The sequence below is a fragment of the Taudactylus pleione genome, unplaced genomic scaffold, assembly GCF_031769625.1.
Source record: "Taudactylus pleione unplaced genomic scaffold, aTauple2 ptg001203l, whole genome shotgun sequence".
Taxonomy (NCBI): Eukaryota; Metazoa; Chordata; class Amphibia; order Anura; family Myobatrachidae; genus Taudactylus; species Taudactylus pleione.
This window is the reverse complement of record NW_028285604.1, coordinates 1-17,965: the sequence shown is the minus strand read 5'-3', so window position 1 is coordinate 17,965 and position 17,965 is coordinate 1.

Below are 17,965 nucleotides of genomic sequence, written 5' to 3'. Positions count from 1 at the left end.
AAGCCGCTGCAGGGGGGCAGTCCTGGTACACGCACCTGTTACTATAAGGGCGTGTAATGTTACTGTCCTTCCAGTATGTGGGATGCACCCCGGGGGGTGTGAAGCCGCTGCAGGGGGGCAGTCCTGGTACACGCACCTGTTACTATAAGGGCGTGTAATGTTACTGTCCTTCCAGTATGTGGGATGCACCCGGGGGGGTGTGAAGCTGCTGCAGGGGGCAGTCCTGGTACACGCACCTGTTACTATAAGGGCGTGTAATGTTACTGTCCTTCCAGTATGTGGGATGCACCCCGGGGGGGTGTGAAGCCGCTGCAGGGGGCGGTCCTGGTACACACACCTGTTACTATAAAGGCGTGTAATGTTACCGTCCTTCCAGTATGTGGGATGCATCCCGGGGGGTGTGAAGACGCTGCAGGGGGCAGTCCTGGTACACGCACCTGTTACTATAAGGGCGTGTAATGTTACTGTCCTTCCAGTATGTGGGATGCACCCGGGGGGGTGTGAAGCTGCTGCAGGGGGCAGTCCTGGTACACGCACCTGTTACTATAAGGGCGTGTAATGTTACCGTCCTTCCAGTATGTGGGATGCACCCGGGGGGGTGTGAAGCTGCTGCAGGGGGCAGTCCTGGTACACGCACCTGTTACTATAAGGGCGTGTAATGTTACTGTCCTTCCAGTATGTGGGATGCACCCCGGGGGAATGTGAAGCCGCTGCAGTGGGTTCTGGGGGGAGATGTACTAAGCCTTAGAGAGAGATAAAGTACTGTCATTTTTCAAACATAGCCTGTAACATGACAGGAGCTGATCGGTTGGTGCTTTATCTCTCTCCAAGGCTTAGCACATCTCCCCCTGAGTTCCAGGCTGCTTGTATCCAGAGTGGTCCGTGTGTAGTGTTGGTGAGAGTGGTCTCTCCCCCCCGTCTGTTGGCATCGGGGGCCTGCTCAGTGGTGTTGGCTTACCTCTCTCCTCTGCTGGCTACGTGGTGCTGGGAAGAGCTGGTGGAGTTGGCTGGAGCAGCTGGAGATGGTCCTAGTGGAGAGCGTGCAGGTTTTTCCTCACTGCAGGTTTCTTCCCAATGTACTGATCGGGGGGCGTTTCCAACGCGTTTCACCCGTCCAATTATGTTGGGCTTCGTCAGGGCTGTGTATTGATGCGATCTGATTCACAAGTGTGAGGCTCTTCCTTCTGCTTCCTTAGTTGTCCCAGATCTTCTTTAATACACTCTTTTTCACACTTATATTGTGGGGACAGAAATGAGGATTCTTTCTTGAACATATTGGCTAAGACATCATATGGTTGTATCAGTCAGACAGATGGTATTGCAATTTATCTCTAGAGAGGTACAACCGACTAACAATAGATAATATTATAGATAAATGGAGCATACTTGCCATCTCTCCCTGATTGCACCTTCGCCTCATATGTATTCTGTTATATACTTACAAAAAAGGAAATTGGAGATATATTAATTTAAATGGGATCATCCGTGCCATTTCCATGAACTGGTTATAATTATACGGCACAATGATCGCTATAGCTACATGTATGTTTATATAATGTTTCTTGTTTCCAGTTATATGGAATCACTTGTAAAACACAATACATGAGCAAACCCTTAAAGGTTTTCATCAACAAGTAGATCTTACCAACTGCTTTGGGGCTCGTTTACATTAATCTTATGGCACGCCTCTCAGATGTAGCTGTACACGCCTATCACATGTATGGCACGCCTCTCAGATGTAGCTGTACACCCCTATCACATGTATGGCACGCCTCTCAGATGTAGCTATACACGCCTGTCACATGTATGGCACGCCTCTCAGATGTAGCTGTACACGCCTGTCCTGTGTATGGCACGCCTCTCAGATGTAGCTGTACACACCTATCACATGTATGGCACGCCTCTCAGATGTAGCTGTACACGCCTGCCACATGTATGGCACGCCTCTCAGATGTAGCTGTACACGCCTGTCCTATGTATGGCACGCCTCTCAGATGTAGCTGTACATGCCTGTCCTATGTATGGCACGCCTCTCAGATGTAGCTGTACATGCCTGTCCTATGTATGGCACGCCTCTCAGATGTAGCTGTACATGCCTGTCCTATGTATGGCACGCCTCTCAGATGTAGCTGTACATGCCTATCACATGTATGGCACGCCTCTCAGATGTAGCTGTACACGCCTGTCCTATGTATGGCACGCTTCTCAGATGTAGCTGTACACGCCTGTCCTATGTATGGCACGCCTCTCAGATGTAGCTGTACATGCCTATCACATGTATGGCACGCCTCTCAGATGTAGCTGTACATGTCTATCACATGTATGGCACGCCTCTCAGATGTAGCTGCACACGCCTGTCCTATGTATGGCACGCCTCTCAGATGTAGCTGTACATGCCTATCACATGTATGGCACGCTTCTCAGATGTAGCTGTACACGCCTGTCCTATGTATGGCACGCCTCTCAGATGTAGCTGTACACGCCTATCACATGTCAGTGATCGCGATGAGCCCAAAGAATTGTGGGTCCCTGGGACCCCTCACTTTACTAAAATGGGGTCCTACCTGACCTTTTCTGGGTATGAATATCTAACAAATTAAACAGAAAAAAATAATGAATGCTAAACAGTTTTGTAAAGCGTTAGTTAGTTAGTAAAAACATTTTGTTAATCTTTATTGCACAATGAGACATTTCTCCATAATAGACTCAGGTGCTGGTAATCTACATTAGAGCTGTCAGTGTGAGACAACTAAAGTTTTAGGGGCCCATTTATCATTGAATATTTGAGGTAAAATCCCCAAAAACACATGTTTTAGGAGGTTTACCTCAAATGTTAAGTTTCCCCCAGATGTATCGAGGAGGGATCGCAACAGGTATCTCTGATACCAACTGCAATCCCTCCATACCCGCTGGCAGCCGCCTCCCCCATGGGTTTCTATGGGGGATGCAATGCTGCCAGATTTACCCATTTCCGGAATGCGATGCATTCCCGACACTGGCCCCCGCTGCTAACGCCATTAATAATATTTATTTTGCCATCAGCATCAATAACAACCCCCTATCCACTACTCCCTGCATCAATAACAACCCCCTATCCACTACTCCCTGCATCACTAACAACCCCCTATCCACTACTCCCTGCATCACTAACAACCCCCTATCCACTACTCCCTGCATCAATAACAACCCCCTATCCACTACTCCCTGCATCAATAACAACCCCCCTATCCACTACTCCCTGCATCAATAACAACCCCCTATCCACTACTCCCTGCATCAATAACAACCCCCCTATCCACTACTCCCTGCATCAATAACAACCCCCTATCCACTACTCCCTGCATCAATAACAACCCCCCTATCCACTACTCCCTGCATCACTAACAACCCCCTATCCACTACTCCCTGCATCAACAACAACCCCCTATCCACTACTCCCTGCATCAATAACAACCCCCTATCCACTACTCCCTGCATCAATAACAACCCCCTATCCACTACTCCCTGCATCAATAACAACCCCCTATCCACTACTCCCTGCATCACTAACAACCCCCTATCCACTACTCCCTGCATCAATAGCAACCCCCCTATCCACTACTCCCTGCATCACTAACAACCCCCTATCCACTACTCCCTGCATCAATAACAACCCCCTATCCACTACTCCCTGCATCACTAACAACCCCCTATCCACTACTCCCTGCATCAATAACAACCCCCTATCCACTACTCCCTGCATCAATAACAACCCCCTATCCACTACTCCCTGCATCAATAACAACCCCCTATCCACTACTCCCTGCATCACTACCAACCCCCTATCCACTACTCCCTGCATCAATAACAACCCCCTATCCACTACTCCCTGCATCAATAACAACCCCCTATCCACTACTCCCTGCATCACTACCAACCCCCTATCCACTACTCCCTGCATCAATAACAACCCCCTATCCACTACTCCCTGCATCACTACCAACCCCCTATCCACTACTCCTTGCATCACTAACAACCCCCTATCCACTACTCCCTGCATCACTAACAACCCCCTATCCACTACTCCCTGCATCACTAACAACCCCCTATCCACTACTCCCTGCATCACTAACAACCCCCCTATCCATTACTCCCTGCATCACTAACAACCCCCTATCCACTACTCCCTGCATCACTAACAACCCCCTATCCTCTACTCCCTGCATCAATAACAACCCCCTATCCACTACTCCCTGCATCAATAACAACCCCCTATCCACTACTCCCTGCATCAATAACAACCCCCTATCCACTACTCCCTGCATCAATAACAACCCCCTATCCACTACTCCCTGCATCAATAACAACCCCCTATCCACTACTCCCTGCATCAATAACAACCCCCCTATCCACTACTCCCTGCATCACTAACAACCCCCTATCCACTACTCCCTGCATCACTAACAACCCCCTATCCACTACTCCCTGCATCACTAACAACCCCCTATCCACTACTCCCTGCATCACTAACAACCCCCTATCCACTACTCCCTGCATCAATAACAACCCCCTATCCACTACTCCCTGCATCAATAACAACCCCCTATCCACTACTCCCTGCATCAACCCCCTATCCACTACTCCCTGCATCAATAACAACCCCCTATCCACTACTCCCTGCATCACTAACAACCCCCTATCCACTACTCCCTGCATCAATAGCAACCCCCCTATCCACTACTCCCTGCATCACTAACAACCCCCTATCCACTACTCCCTGCATCAATAACAACCCCCTATCCACTACTCCCTGCATCACTAACAACCCCCTATCCACTACTCCCTGCATCAATAACAACCCCCTATCCACTACTCCCTGCATCAATAACAACCCCCTATCCACTACTCCCTGCATCAATAACAACCCCCTATCCACTACTCCCTGCATCAATAACAACCCCCTATCCACTACTCCCTGCATCAATAACAACCCCCTATCCACAACTCCCTGCATCACTACCAACCCCCTATCCACTACTCCTTGCATCACTAACAACCCCCTATCCACTACTCCCTGCATCACTACCAACCCCCTATCCACTACTCCCTGCATCAATAACAACCCCCTATCCACTACTCCCTGCATCACTAACAACCCCCCTATCCATTACTCCCTGCATCACTAACAACCCCCTATCCACTACTCCCTGCATCAATAACAACCCCCTATCCACTACTCCCTGCATCAATAACAACCCCCTATCCACTACTCCCTGCATCAATAACAACCCCCTATCCACTACTCCCTGCATCAATAACAACCCCCTATCCACTACTCCCTGCATCAATAACAACCCCCTATCCACTACTCCCTGCATCAATAACAACCCCCTATCCACTACTCCCTGCATCAATAACAACCCCCTATCCACTACTCCCTGCATCAATAACAACCCCCTATCCACTACTCCCTGCATCAATAACAACCCCCTATCCACTACTCCCTGCATCAATAACAACCCCCTATCCACTACTCCCTGCATCAATAACAACCCCCCTATCCACTACTCCCTGCATCACTAACAACCCCCTATCCACTACTCCCTGCATCAATAACAACCCCCTATCCACTACTCCCTGCATCACTAACAACCCCCTATCCACTACTCCCTGCATCAATAACAACCCCCTATCCACTACTCCCTGCATCAATAACAACCCCCTATCCACTACTCCCTGCATCAATAACAACCCCCCTATCCACTACTCCCTGCATCAATAACAACCCCCCTATCCACTACTCCCTGCATCAATAACAACCCCCTATCCACTACTCCCTGCATCAATAACAACCCCCTATCCACTACTCCCTGCATCAATAACAACCCCCTATCCACTACTCCCTGCATCAATAACAACCCCCTATCCACTACTCCCTGCATCAATAACAACCCCCTATCCACTACTCCCTGCATCAATAACAACCCCCTATCCACTACTCCCTGCATCACTAACAACCCCCCTATCCACTACTCCCTGCATCACTAACAACCCCCCTATCCACTACTCCCTGCATCAATAACAACCCCCTATCCACTACTCCCTGCATCAATAACAACCCCCTATCCACTACTCCCTGCATCAATAACAACCCCCCTATCCACTACTCCCAGCATCAATAACAACCCCCTATCCACTACTCCCTGCATCACTAACAACCCCCCTATCCACTACTCCCTGCATCAATAACAACCCCCTATCACTAACAACCCCCTATCCACTACTCCCTGCATCATTGACCCCCCCCACACACCACTCCCTCATCACTGACCCCCCCCACACACACTACTCCCTGCATCACTGTCCCCCCCCACACACACACTACTCCCTGCATCACTGACCACACACACACTACTCCCTGCATCACTGCCCCCCCCCCACACACACACTACTCCCTGCATCACTGACCCTCCCCCCACACACACTACTCCCCCCCCCCCCCACACACACACACACACACACACACTACTCCCCCTCAGAATGTAAGCTCTCTAGAGCAGGGCCCTCTTTCCTCACATGCTTCTTCTTGCTTACTTTTACATTCATTTACAATGGTGCCTAAAACTGCTTACTGACACCCTGCTGCTTATTTAGGTGTTATGCAGCATTGTTTATAAATCATGTACTTGTCCTGCATTGTCTGTACTGTTAATAACTGTTGTCTTGTGTGCTCATTTGTTTTTGTACTTTGTAAGGCGCTGCGGAACCCTTGTGGCGCCATATAAATAAAGGATAATAATAATAATACTCCCTGCATCACTGTCCCCCACACACACACTACTCCCTGCATCACTGTCCCCCACACACACACACACTACTCCCTGCTTCACTGACCCCCCCCACACACTACTCTCTGCATCACTGACCCCCTCCCCACACACACACACTACCCCCTGCATCACTGACCCCCTCCCCACACACACACACTACTCCCTGCATCACTGACCCCCCCCACACACTACTCTCTGCATCACTGACCCCCTCCCCACACACACACACTACTCCCTGCATCACTGACCCCCTCCCCACACACACACTACTCCCTGCATCACTGACCCCCCACACACTACTCCCTGCATCACTGACCCCCTCCCCACACACACACTACTCCCTGCATCACTGACCCCCCACACACACACTACTCCCTGCATCACTGACCCCCCACACACACACACACTACTCCCTGCATCACTGACACCCCCCACACACTATTCCCTGCATCACTGACCCTCCCCCCACACACACTATTCCCTGCATCACTGATCCCCCCCCCCACACACACACTACTTCCTGCATCATTGTCCCCGCCCCCACACACACTACTCCCTGCATCACTGACCCCTCCACACACACACACACTACTCTCTGCATCACTGACCCCCCACACACACTACTCCCTCCATCACTGACCCTCCCCCCACACACACACACTACTCCCTTCATCACTGACCCTCCCCCCCCCACACACACACTACTCCCTGCATCACTGACCCTCCCCCACACACTACTCTCTGCATCACTGACCCCCCCACACACACACAACTCCCTGCATCACTGACCCCCACACACACACTACTCCTGCATCACTGACCCCCTCCCCACACACACACTACTCCCTGCATCACTGACCCCCCCCCACACACTACTCCCTGCATCACTGACCCCCCCCCCACACACACTACTCCCTGCATCACTGACCCCCCCACACACACTACTCCCTGCACCACTGACCCCCCCCCACACACACACACTACTTCCTGCATCACTAACCCCCCCCACATACACACACTAATCCCTGCATCACTGACCCCCCCCCACACACACTACTCCCTGCTTCACTGACCCCCCCGCAAACACACACTACTCCCTGCATCACTGACCCCCACACACACACACACTACTCCCTGCATCACTGACCCCCCCCACACACACTGCGCCCTGCATCACTGACCCCCCCCCACACACACTACTTTCTGCATCACTGACCCCCACACACACTACTCCCTGCATCACTGACCCCCCCCCCCACACACACACACACACTACTTCCTGCATCACTGACCCCCCCCCACACACACACACTACTCCCTGCATCACTGACCCCCCCACACACACACTACTCCCTACATCACTGACCCCCCCCACACACTACTCCCTGCATCACTGACCCCCCCACACACACGCACACACACACTACTCCTTGCATCACTGACCCCCCACACACACACACACTACTCCCTGCATCACTGACCCCCCCCACCCACACACACACTACTCCCTGCATCACTGACCCCCCCCCACACACTACTCCCTGCATCACTGCCCCCCCCCACACACTACTCCCTGCATCACTGACCCTCCCTCACACACACTACTCCCTGCATCACTGACCCTCCCCCCCCCACACACACACACACTACTCCCTGCATCTCTGAACCCGCCCCCACACGCATTACTCCCTGCATCACTGACCCTCCCACACACACACACACTACTCCCTGCATCACTGATCCCCCCCTACACACACTACTCCCTGCATCACTGACCTTCCCCCTACACACACACTACTCCCTGCATCACTGACCCTCCCCCCACACACTCTACTCCCTGCATCACTGACCCCACCCCCACACACTACTCCCTGCATCACTGACCCCCCCCACACACACACGCGCACACACACTACTTCCTGCATCACTGAACTACTCCATACACTACTCCATGCATCACTGACCCCCCCCCCACACACACTACTCCCTGAATCACTGACCTTCCCCCTACACACACACTACTCCCTGCATCACTGACCCTCCCCCCACACACTCTACTCCCTGCATCACTGACCCTACCCCCACACACTACTCCCTGCATCACTGACCCCCCCCCACACACACACGCACACACACACTACTTCCTGCATCACTGAACTACTCCATGCACTACTCCATGCATCACTGACCCCCCCCCCCACACACACTACTCCCTGAATCACTGGCCCCCCACACACACATTACTCCCTGCATCACTGACCACACACACACACACACACACACACTACTTCCTGCATCACTGACCCCCCCTCACACACACACCAACACTATTCCCTGCATCACTGACCCCCCCCACACACACACACACTACTTCCTGCATCACTGACCCCCACACACACACACACACTACTCCCTGCATCACTGACCCCCCCCACACACACACTACTCCCTGCATCACTGACCCTCCCCACACACACTACTCCCTGCATGATTGACCCTCCCCACACACACACTACTCCCTGCATCACTGACCCTCCCCCCACACACACTACTCCCTGCATCACTGACCCTCCCACACACACTACTCCCTGCATCACTGACCCCCTCCCCACACACACACACTACCCCCTGCATCACTGACCCCCCCCCACACACTACTCCCTGCATCACTGACCCCCCCACACACACTACTCCCTGCATCACTGACCCCCCCCCACACACACACACACACACTACTCCCTGCATCACTGACCCCCCCCCACACACACACACACTACTTCCTGCATCACTAACCCCCCCACATACACACACTAATCCCTGCATCACTGACCCCCCCACACACACACACACACTACTCCCTGCATCACTGACCCCCACACACACACACACACACACACTACTCCCTGCATCACTGACCCCCCCCACACACACACACTACTCCCTGCATCACTGACCCCCCACACACACACACTACGCCCTGCATCACTGACCCCCCCACACACACTACTTCCTGCATCACTGACCCCCACACACACACACGCTACTCCCTGCATCACTGCCCCCCCCACACACACACACACGCAACTTCCTGCATCACTAACCCCCCCCACACACACACACACACTACTCCCTGCATCACTGACCCCCCCACACACACTACTCCCTGCATCACTGACCCCCCTCACACACACACACTACTCCCTGCATCACTGACCCCCCCGCACACTACTCCCTGCATCACTGACCCCCCCCACACACACACTACTCCCTGCATCACTGACCCCCCCCCCCCCACACGCACACACACACTACTCCTTGCATCACTGACCCCCCCACACACACACACACTACTCCCTGCATCACTGACCCCCCCACCCACACACACACTACTCCCTGCATCACTGACCCCCCCCACACACTACTCCCTGCATCACTGACCCCCCCACACACTACTCCCTGCATCACTGACCCTCCCCCCACACACACTACTCCCTGCATCACTGACCCCCCCTACACACACTACTCCCTGCATCACTGACCTTCCCCCTACACACACACTACTCCCTGCATCACTGACCCCCCCCCACACACACACACTACTCCCTGCATCACTGACCCCCCACACACACTACTCCCTGCATCACTGACCCCGCACACACACACACATTACTCCCTGCATCACTGCCCCCCCCACACACACACACACTACTTCCTGCATCACTGACCCGCCCCACACACACACACTACTCCCTGCATCACTGACACCCCCTCACACACACACTACTCCCTGCATCACTGACACCCCCTCACACACACACTACTCCCTGCATCACTGACCCCCCCACACACACACTTCTCCCTGCATCTCTGACCCCCCCCCACACGCACACACACACTACTCCCTGCATCACTGACCCCCCCCCCCCACACACACACTACTCCCTGCATCACTGACCCCCCCCACACACACACACTACTCCCTGCATCTCTGACCCCGCCCCCACACGCATTACTCCCTGCATCACTGACCCCCCCACACACACACTACTCCCTGCATCACTGATCCCCCCTACACACACTACTCCTTGCATCACTGACCTTCCCCCTACACACACACTACTCCCTGCATCACTGACCCTCCCCCCACACACTCTACTCCCTGCATCACTGACCCTACCCCCACACACTACTCCCTGCATCACTGACCCCCCCACACACACACTCACACACGCACACACACACACACACTTCTTCCTGCATCACTGAACCCCCCACACACACTACTCCATGCATCACTGACCCCCCCCCCCACACACACTACTCCCTGAATCACTGACCCCCCACACACACACTACTCCCTGCATCACTGACCACACACACACTACTTCCTGCATCACTCACCCCCCCACACACACACACCCAGACTATTCCCTGCATCACTGACCCCCACACACACACACACTACTTCCTGCATCACTGACCCCCACACACACACACACTACTCCCTGCATCACTGACCCTCCCCCCACACACACTACTCCCTGCATCACTGACACCACCCCCACACACACACTACTCCCTGCATCACTGACCCCACCCCCACACACACTACTCCCTGCACCACTGACCCCCCCCCAGACACACTACTCCCTGCATCACTGACCCCCCCCACACACACACACTACTTCCTGCATCACTGACCCACACACACACACACTACTCCCTGCATCACTGACCACCCCCCACACACACTACTTCCTGCATCACTGACCCCCCCGACACACACACTACTCCCTGCATCACAGACCCCCCCCACACACACTACTCCCTGCATCACTGACCCCCCCACACACACACTACTCCCTGCATCACTGACCCCCCACACACACACACTACCTGCATCACTTAGCCCCCACACACACTACTCCTTGCATCACTGACCCCCCCCACACACACACACTACTCCCTGCATCACTGACCCCCCACACACACTACCTGCATCACTGACCCCCCCCCCACACGCACACACACACTACTCCCTGCATCACTGACCCCCCCCCACACACACACACTACTCCCTGCATCACTGACCCCCCCCACACACACTACTCCCTGCATCACTGACCCCCCCCCCCCACACACACACACACTACTCCCTGCATCACTGACCCCCCCCCCACACACACACTACTCCTGCATCACTGACCCCCCCCACACACACTACTCCCTGCATCACTGACCCCCCCCACACACACACACACACACTACTTCCTGCATCACTGACCCCCACACACACACTACTCCCTGCATCACTGACCCCCCCCCACACGCACACACACACTACTCCCTGCAGCACTGACCCCCCCCCACACACACACTACTCCCTGCATCACTGACCCCCCCCACACACACTACTCCCTGCATCACTGACCCCCCCCACACACACACACACACACTACTTCCTGCATCACTGACCCCCACACACACACACTACTCCCTGCATCACTGACCCCCCCCCACACACACACACACTACTTCCTGCATCACTAACCCCCCCCACATACACACACTAATCCCTGCATCACTGACCCCCCCCCACACACACACACACTACTCCCTGCATCACTGACCCCCCCCACATACACACACTAATCCCTGCATCACTGACCCCCCCCCACACACACACACACTACTTCCTGCATCACTAACCCCCCCCACATACACACACTAATCCCTGCATCACTGACCCCCCCCCACACACACACACACTACTCCCTGCATCACTGACCCCCCCCCCACACACACACACACTACTCCCTGCATCACTGACCCCCCCCCACACACACACACACTACTCCCTGCATCACTGACCCCCCCACACACACACTACGCCCTGCATCACTGACCCCCCCCACACACACTACTTCCTGCATCACTGACCCCCACACACACACACGCTACTCCCTGCATCACTGCCCCCCCCACACACACACACACGCAACTTCCTGCATCACTAACCCCCCCACACACACACACACTACTCCCTGCATCACTGACCCCCCCACACACACTACTCCCTGCATCACTGACCCCCCTCACACACACACACTACTCCCTGCATCACTGACCCCCCCCGCACACTACTCCCTGCATCACTGACCCCCCCCCACACACACACTACTCCCTGCATCACTGACCCCCCCCCACACGCACACACACACTACTCCTTGCATCACTGACCCCCCCCCACACGCACACACACACTACTCCTTGCATCACTGACCCCCCCACACACACACACACTACTCCCTGCATCACTGACCCCCCCCACCCACACACACACTACTCCCTGCATCACTGACCCCCCCCACACACTACTCCCTGCATCACTGACCCCCCCACACACTACTCCCTGCATCACTGACCCTCCCCCCACACACACTACTCCCTGCATCACTGACCCTCCCCCCACACACACTACTCCCTGCATCACTGACCCTCCCTCCCCACACACACACACTACTCCCTGCATCTCTGACCCCGCCCCCACACGCATTACTCCCTGCATCACTGACCCCCCCACACACACACTACTCCCTGCATCACTGATCCCCCCTACACACACTACTCCCTGCATCACTGACCTTCCCCCTACACACACACTACTCCCTGCATCACTGACCCTCCCCCCACACACTCTACTCCCTGCATCACTGACCCTACCCCCACACACTACTCCCTGCATCACTGACCCCCCCACACACACACACTCACACACGCACACACACACACACACACTTCTTCCTGCTTCACTGAACCCCCCACACACACTACTCCATGCATCACTGACCCCCCCCCACACACACTACTCCCTGAATCACTGACCCCCCACACACACACTACTCCCTGCATCACTGACTCCCCCACACACACACACCCAGACTATTCCCTGCATCACTGACCCCCCCCACACACACACTACTTCCTGCATCACTGACCCCACACACACACACACTACTCCCTGCATCACTGACCCTCCCCCCACACACACTACTCCCTGCATCACTGACCCCACCCCCACACACACACTACTCCCTGCATCACTGACCCCACCCCCACACACACTACTCCCTGCACCACTGACCCCCCCCCAGACACACTACTCCCTGCATCACTGACCCCCCCCACACACACACACTACTTCCTGCATCACTGACCCACACACACACACACTACTCCCTGCATCACTGACCACCCCCCACACACACTACTTCCTGCATCACTGACCCCTCCGACACACACACTACTCCCTGCATCACAGACCCCCCCCACACACACTACTCCCTGCATCACTGACCCCCCACACACACACACTACTCCCTGCATCACTGACCCCCTCCACACACACACTACCTGCATCACTAACCCCCCACACACACACACATTACTCCCTGCATCACTGCCCCCCCCACACACACACACACTACTTCCTGCATCACTGACTCCCCCCACACACACACACTACTCCCTGCATCACTGACACCCCCCCACACACACACTACTCCCTGCATCACTGACCCCCCCACACACACACTTCTCCCTGCATCTCTGACCCCCCCCCACACGCACACACACACTACTCCCTGCATCACTGACCCCCCCCACACACACACACACTCTACTCACTGCATCACTGACCCCCCCCACACACACATACACACACTACTCCCTGCATCACTGACCCCCCACACACACACTACTTCCTGCATCACTGACCCCCCCACACTCACTACTCCCTGCATCACTGACCCCACACACACACACACACTTCTCCCTGCATCACTGACCCCCGCCCACACACACTTCTTCCTGCATCACTGACCCCCCCACACACACTACTCCCTGCATCACTGACCCCCCCCACACACTGTACTCCCTGCATCACTGACCCCCCCCATACACACTACTTCCTGCATCACTGACCCCCCCACACACACACTCTACTACCTGCATCACTGACCCCCCCACACACACACACTGTTCCCTGCATCACTGACCCCCCACACACACTACTCCCAGCATCACTGACCCCCCCACACACACACTACTTCCTGCATCACTGACCCCCAAACACTACTCCCTGCATCACTGACCCCCCCCCCCACACACACTACTTCCTGCATCACTGACCCCCACACACACACACGCTACTCCCTGCATCACTGCCCCCCCACACACACACACACGCAACTTCCTGCATCACTAACCCCCCCACACACACACACACTACTCCCTGCATCACTGACCCCCCCACACACACTACTCCCTGCATCACTGACCCCCCTCACACACACACACTACTCCCTGCATCACTGACCCCCCCCGCACACTACTCCCTGCATCACTGACCCCCCCCACACACACACTACTCCCTGCATCACTGACCCCCCCCCCACACGCACACACACACTACTCCTTGCATCACTGACCCCCCCCCACACGCACACACACACTACTCCTTGCATCACTGACCCCCCCACACACACACACACTACTCCCTGCATCACTGACCCCCCCCACCCACACACACACTACTCCCTGCATCACTGACCCCCCCCACACACTACTCCCTGCATCACTGACCCCCCCACACACTACTCCCTGCATCACTGACCCTCCCCCCACACACACTACTCCCTGCATCACTGACCCTCCCCCCACACACACTACTCCCTGCATCACTGACCCTCCCTCCCCACACACACACACTACTCCCTGCATCTCTGACCCCGCCCCCACACGCATTACTCCCTGCATCACTGACCCCCCCACACACACACTACTCCCTGCATCACTGATCCCCCCTACACACACTACTCCCTGCATCACTGACCTTCCCCCTACACACACACTACTCCCTGCATCACTGACCCTCCCCCCACACACTCTACTCCCTGCATCACTGACCCTACCCCCACACACTACTCCCTGCATCACTGACCCCCCCACACACACACACTCACACACGCACACACACACACACACACTTCTTCCTGCTTCACTGAACCCCCCACACACACTACTCCATGCATCACTGACCCCCCCCACACACACTACTCCCTGAATCACTGACCCCCCACACACACACTACTCCCTGCATCACTGACTCCCCCACACACACACACCCAGACTATTCCCTGCATCACTGACCCCCCCCCACACACACACTACTTCCTGCATCACTGACCCCCACACACACACACACTACTCCCTGCATCACTGACCCTCCCCCCACACACACTACTCCCTGCATCACTGACCCCACCCCCACACACACACTACTCCCTGCATCACTGACCCCACCCCCACACACACTACTCCTGCACCACTGACCCCCCCCCAGACACACTACTCCCTGCATCACTGACCCCCCCCACACACACACACTACTTCCTGCATCACTGACCCACACACACACACACTACTCCCTGCATCACTGACCACCCCCCACACACACTACTTCCTGCATCACTGACCCCTCCGACACACACACTACTCCCTGCATCACAGACCCCCCCCACACACACTACTCCCTGCATCACTGACCCCCCACACACACACACTACTCCCTGCATCACTGACCCCCTCCACACACACACTACCTGCATCACTAACCCCCCACACACACACACATTACTCCCTGCATCACTGCCCCCCCCACACACACACACACTACTTCCTGCATCACTGACTCCCCCCACACACACACACTACTCCCTGCATCACTGACACCCCCCCACACACACACTACTCCCTGCATCACTGACCCCCCCACACACACACTTCTCCCTGCATCTCTGACCCCCCCCCACACGCACACACACACTACTCCCTGCATCACTGACCCCCCCCACACACACACACACTCTACTCACTGCATCACTGACCCCCCCCACACACACATACACACACTACTCCCTGCATCACTGACCCCCCACACACACACTACTTCCTGCATCACTGACCCCCCCACACTCACTACTCCCTGCATCACTGACCCCACACACACACACACACTTCTCCCTGCATCACTGACCCCCGCCCACACACACTTCTTCCTGCATCACTGACCCCCCCACACACACTACTCCCTGCATCACTGACCCCCCCACACACTGTACTCCCTGCATCACTGACCCCCCCCATACACACTACTTCCTGCATCACTGACCCCCCCACACACACACTCTACTACCTGCATCACTGACCCCCCCACACACACACACTGTTCCCTGCATCACTGACCCCCCACACACACTACTCCCAGCATCACTGACCCCCCCACACACACACTACTTCCTGCATCACTGACCCCAAACACTACTCCCTGCATCACTGACCCCCCCCCCCACACACACTACTCCCTGCATCACTGACCCCCCCCCACACACACACACACACACACACACACACTACTTCCTGCATCACTGCCCCCCCCACACACACACTACTCCCTACATCACTGCCCCCCCCACACACACACTACTCCCTGCATCACTGACCCCCCCCACACACACACACTACTCCCTGCATCACTGCCCCCCCCCCCACACGCACACATACTACTCCCTGCATCACTGACCCCCCCCACACGCACACACACTACTCCCTGCATCACTGACCCCCCCCCACACACACACACACACTACTCCCTGCTTCACTCCCAGTATTAATAAAAACAGATATGCACTTGTGTTAGTTTGGCCACACACACTGTGACGATGTACAGTCAGTGAAGTATACATCACAACTCCCTGGGGTACAGCACTCACCTCCTCACTGGGGAGATTGGGCACCAAATTGTGGAAAAGATGATCAAAATGAATTAAAATTCCATGAGGAAGACCTTAAGTCCAAATAATTCAAAAGCGTCTGTAATGGTGGATTCCAGTGGGGACGAATTCATATTGTGTGAAGAAGAGGAGGATGCACACACTGATGGGGATGACGATGACTACCTCTAATGTATTGTAAAGCAGTTAGTGTATGGGATCATTGCCACCAATGTCCACTGCACATTGGCAGCTTGTTTTGTGTGGGGTCCAAACAAACCAATCATTTCAGCCACAAGTGGCAGTCCCTGTCGCTGAAGTGAT